Genomic DNA, 6,306 nt, shown 5'->3' on the forward strand with positions numbered 1-6,306 from the left:
TCGTTTCATATTTAATTTTATTTCAGATTTCAGATTTGGTTTTAGCTTAAAGAATTTTCAAAAGAGTCTTTAATTATCTTCAAAATTGTTATAATAAAAGTAAAAAACGAATCACATCCTTTTTCCAAATAATTAAATTTAAAATGAATGAATACTTTTGATATCAAATTGATTTGATAACTTGATTCATCGTACAACGTATAAAACAGTCTCAATTTCATGTCAACTTCCAACCTTAAGAAAACCATTTAAATTTTCACCTTTCCATATTTACATTTAATTCCACCCAGCATTGCACACAAGGTTTCTCCTTAACCCTTGAATTCCACCCAACGGTGTTTTCTGTACATCACGTTGTAGAGGCAGTGGGTGGGGAGGGGGTTTTACCGCCCATGCCCTCAGATTGGGCCAGATTTCCTCCCGTGCAGTAGTTGAGGGCGTTTTATGCAACTGCGAGAGATGAACGTGTGGGTGGTTTAGTCCCCCTATGTGATCCCAAATTGCTGTTAAAAACAATCTGGAGTACGTAGATGTTATGCTGAATAATTCAGTAAAGAGGAAATTAAAAACTTGAAACAGTAGAGCAGTAAACACAAAGAGTACTTCCAATAACAAACTCACACCGACTCGAGTCTTGTCTCATGGGCAAGGTTCAAAAAACAAGATATACACAATTAAGCCTTGTTTGTGTTTCAGCTTGTATAGTATACTCTAATTTCTCAGCCTTGTGGTATCTGTTCTTATCAGAGTCAGCATTAGTTATTAAGCTCTATGAGTTTTCAACCAACTTGAATACACATCTTGATGTTAGCGAGGTATCATTAAATGTCAAAATCAAATATCAAAACAAATGAAATATCAAATCAATCAATTGAAATATCAAATGTAACATTTTTATCAAGCCACATGACATTAAATACACTCCTAAGCTAGTAGAGCTCAAATCGCCTTAACTAATATCGTTATAAAATATGGGGAAAAAAAAAAGTTATAAAGAAACAAGGTAAACTTGATAAATTAAATGTCAATGAACTCATATATAGTATTAATTTCAAACAATAGAACCAAAGATTAGCTACCTAGCTAGGTTCTACCAGTTTGGTTTCAACTCAAGTGAATATCCATGCCCATTATACGACGTGTAAAGTATACTACTTGTCCAACAATCTTTTAGAACTTGCCATTTTTCATTACCAGGATTCATGACCTCCATCTCTTTTTGGTCACATGTCTTCTTTGCCATTATTCCACTTATCATGAGTTTAAAGAAGTCATACGCGAATACCTCGAGACTATGACTATCTATGTGACTATAAGTATATATGGTTACGTATTTGGGACGGCAAATCGAAAGAAGTGCATCAATTACTCTCTGGTGCCCCGACAAATGTATTGGTGAAAATGTCTTAAATGATAATTGTTGCACGTTTGTAGCTGGAATTGGGAACCTTTTTTCAAGATCATTAACATCGATATTCAGCGCCTTATTATGAATCCAATATCCTATTTTGATATCAAAGTTGCTTGATAAATTGAGTAGGTCCCTCATCCTTAGGAAGAAAGAATGATCAACAGGACCCCACATTTCCTGTTCAAGCTTGATATCTTTAGGAGCATTACTCGATGTTAATAGGAGATCATGCGTTGTGAAGCCTTTGTAATTCAAATAAAGTAACTTTGGAGCATAAACTTGTATGTCAATCCGTCTCTTTGCCCAATTTATTAGATGTCAGTCTTTTCAACGAAGAACTTGTAAAATCCAACTTTTCCAGAGTCCGGTGCATAAATTAAGGTCCAAAATCTCCAGAAAAGGTAATTTAAATTTGATCATGTCAAGAAACGCGACGTCTATTGTCACACCATGTAATGATAATTCAGTAACACTCGATAAAAAGGCCATGTTAAATATCTTCATAGGTACACACACCACATGGTAGTAAAACAAACAAAGATTAGGGACATCATCAATTTTCAAAACATCAAATGGCATTGATGTCTCTAACGTGAGTCGTTGAAGATAACGAAGATTTCTAACCTTGATAGTCTTCAAATCGATGCAATTAGAAACTTCAATTTTCTCGAGTAAGGTACAAGTAGAGAATAAGGTATGGAGGACATCTTCACTTATCTTCACACAAGACAACTTGAGTACTCTCAACGATACACAGTTGATTAAAGGTTTAGGTCTCGCTGAACTATTCTTAATAGACAGAGTATGTAGGTATTTCCCGGAGAATATCTCACCCGGAAGTAAATATTCAGATTCATAACTTTGATGATGGATGGAAAGCTCCTTGAGACGTGCAGCAACAGTTCGAATCCATTCATAAATAAGAGAAACCGAATGCATGTCGTCTAGTTTCAAATCAAAACTTTCTATTGGTATGTTGTCTCGGACATACTTAGACATGGTGCGATCCATAAACATCTTGTAATCACTTTTTTTCCCCTCTGTAGGAGAAAATAATGTTTGATCAAACCTGAGATTAGGGATGGTATACCAAGCGTGTGACCAAGTCTCGGAAAACACACACGTACGAGCCGCTTGTTTTACCGACAACAATGTTTGTATATGCTGAATCAACTCCAACGAGACACCACCGTGTTGTGATCTCCTCTGTAGTTTCTCCATATAATTGCTAATGTACTGCAAAACAATGATTATAGATTACTCGCAATAAGTACAGGTTACGGGAAAACACGTTTATATCCAAATTAAGCAGCAACATCCCTAAGATAACAAAACTAAATAATATATTTAATCGTTGTATACCCCCAATCAGATACCAAACTGAATATCGTATCAACATCCATCCTAATCCTAATCTTAATCCTAATTGTAGACGCTGGGAGAGGATCTTAGAATCAACCTAATACGATCTAGGGGAGGAATAACACTAGAACGAGCTTAAACGAATATCTATGGGTTTTCAGGTTCGTGCGAGTCAAACCAAGATTAGATCTAGATAAACACGAAGCCTAGACTGACATTCTGTGGTATTTGGACATGAAGATTGAGTGAAAAACCGGACATGGAACTGTTTGTTTGTGTGTGAAAAAGTGTGTTGAGTCATTAACCAAATTAGTGGAGATTAACTTGGCTTAAATATCCCAGATCGTATGTCGGTCGACAGTGGATGACAGTCGGTCGACTGACTATGTCAGTCGGCGACTGTCGAGTAACATTACATATTACATTTAAACGTTTACAAATATAAAGTAACAAATTGACAATCAACGTTTAACAATATTACAGGTTACTGCATGATCGAATAAACATTAAAGTTCATGGAACTAGGGATTACAAAATATGCACTAACAAACTCCCCTTAAGACCTAGTTCCTCATAAGTCTTCGATCTACTTCAATCTCTGTACGGATCTGTAACCATATTGTTCAAATAGCAAACCTTTGCAACACGAATGTACTGTTGTGCTTGAACTCTATTTTCTGGCCTGTACAGCATCCGGTTGTAGTACAATGTGAAGATGTCAGCTTCACAGCAATTTCTCAACCAAACGGGATCTAAAACCCGTATCGAGTCGGTCTCATCTTCCTTCAATTTGTCCAAAACGATGGCTGCTTCCTCTGAGCGTTCATCGTAGTACCACCAGCGAAAACGTGGACTAAAGTTCTGCGGCATTTTCATCACAGGAACCTTTCTCATATATTTTACTGGCTTGTATTTAACAATCTTTCTTCGTTCGCCCGTTTTCTTGTTTGTTCGATAAGTGATCGTGGGAAATTGAGGGCTGAATCCCTCAAAGTTCTTTGACAAGTACGATCGTCTTATCTTCTTGCAGACAATATTAGGAATTCCGTCATAATCCCTATATAACATCTTGAGCCTAGCCACCTGCATAAATTCAATGTACGGTAGAGTCGTAAACTCGAATCCATGTTTGACGTAATCCACTCCGTACTCCTTCTTTATTGCGTATATATTAAACTCTTTGATGTAGGCCCATGCAATGATTTTTCCTTTAGCCAAAAGATTCACCGACCTATTAATGTAATTCATCCATTCAGGTTCCGGCGCTGGCTTCTCACAATATTTTCTGATCCTCAACAGGATCTTCCACTCAACTTCTAGAACTTCTATCTTTTCTTTATTTATTTTGACCGGTAAAAACCCTGGAGGCAAATCTTCGGTCTTTTCTTTTTCTTCACATTTACGGTTTAGAAGCTCTTCATTCATTTTGAAGTAATCTTGAAACGTAGGTAGATCTTTAACGTTATTACATTCGTACTCCGGAAAATCACCTATTGGTTCATCTTCAATAATTACTTCATCAAAATCGTTGTCGTTTTCATTTCTTACGATAATTTCCTCAAAATCATCACTAGGATCGTAACGATTCTCAAAAGATGAGCTAGCAGTCACGTCAGCTGAAGTACTTGCTTATTGCTCTTGACGCACTAGCTCGGCCTGCTCCTCAGCGCTTAGATCCGGCGGGATCTCCCCTTCTTCTAAATCATCAAATACAACTGAGTGATTCATATGATCCTGTTTTGCCAAAAAATCACGTAAAGAATAATCAATATTTAGAGGAATCACTGACAGTGGGTTCTCGATTGTGCCTTTAGCAAGATCCAAACCTAGCTCATCCTCGCCTTGATCGTTAAAATTACCAAATTCTATATCCTCCTCGAGATCAACAGCCTCAATATCGAAATTATTTTCCCACTCAAGCACCTTCGACAGTGCCTTGTTCGCTGCAGACTCGGCCTTTACAATCAGCAAATTCTGAGCATCAAACTTAGTTTGTAACTTCTTCATTTCAACCTGTTGATCTTCAACCTGCTTGGTCAGTTTGGCAATCTCAGCATCCTTTCTTCTCTCCCGTTCATCAGCTTTTTCTTTAAACTTTTCAAATTCAGAAGCCATATTTACAACCTTCTCGCTTAATATAGTAACCGCAGCATCTTGTGTAATAACAGTCGTGGATGCAGCAGCATGGACTCCTGTATCAGTTTCAGCACGTGTTTCTTGAGTAGCAGCAGCTGAAGATTGTCGTTGTTGATGTGATTGTTGTGATTGTCGCTGTTCAGCAGCTGAAGATGACTTAGTTCTTTTTGCCTTTTTAATGAACCTTATTCGTTTCTGCTTCGGCTTTATCATAACTGAAGGACCCTCAGATTTTTTTCGCTTTCTCAGCTCGAATTGATCAGGGTCAAAGTCATCTCCTTCATCATCTTCATCAACCAGTATCTGCTCAGTTGTAACAACTGGAGGTGGCTGATTAACCTCTTGATCGTCTTCACCAACTGTGACGCTATCATCTTCATTACCAGACGTACTGTTCTCATGATGACAGGCAGCACCTGGTGGACATACATAGTTTTCATTTGTGATGTGGCCAACCAATCTCTTGAATGGTTCATCCGGAACTCTCTTTTGCTTGACTCAATTGAAAGTCAAGTCGTTCAGATGATTCAGTTTAATCTCATCCTCCCAAACCTTATTCAATCCTTTCACTTGTTTTTCAATCATCACCTCCAAGAACCTAGGAAACATTAAGTGGCTTTTCTTTTTCACGTTCACCAACATGCTTCTGAAAATCACTTCGGAGAAATTGAAGTCTGCATGAAGAACTAGTACTGCAAACATCGAACTATAAGTCTCGTTCAGCTCATCAAAACCGCCTACCATTGGACTCATGCATCTCAACAACACCAAAGTTAAGTATTTGTATTGATGATAGAATCGAGTTCTCTTAACAGCACCTTTCATCGGATCACCAGAATATCCACATCTTACTAAACACCTTCGGACCTTAGTTCTATTCAGTGTAACTGGCATAGAATCATTATCGGGAAAGCCTAAGTCTTCATGAACTGTTTGAGCCGAGATCTTCACAATTGTACCACCAACGCTGCTTCGTATCACCTTCTTTCCATGTTTAGTGACAATAGAAGCATTGTTCCAGAATTCTCGTTGGTGCGAGTAGTATGCCTTGCATTCTAGAGTGATTGCAATATGAATCCTGGACCTTTTCAAGAATTTGATAATATCAACGAAGCCTTCTTTTGCTTCAGGTCCTTCCTCGTTTAGACATGCCTCTAGATTGGCGTTTTCGCTTACCGTCAGGCCCGAAAGATTCTTGGACAGAATCACCTCTTCCTCATGTATGTCTTCGTTCACTGGACTACCCTGTTGAGCCATTGATTCTGCTATACAAACATATATACAATAATCGAAAAGCGTTAAATCGAAAAACATTAAAAAAAATACAAGAAACAACAGTCGGTCGACTTACTATATAAGTCGGTCGATTTTCAAGGACAGTCGACCGACATATATAT

The sequence above is a fragment of the Rutidosis leptorrhynchoides genome, chromosome 9, assembly GCF_046630445.1.
Source record: "Rutidosis leptorrhynchoides isolate AG116_Rl617_1_P2 chromosome 9, CSIRO_AGI_Rlap_v1, whole genome shotgun sequence".
Classification (NCBI taxonomy): domain Eukaryota; kingdom Viridiplantae; phylum Streptophyta; class Magnoliopsida; order Asterales; family Asteraceae; genus Rutidosis; species Rutidosis leptorrhynchoides.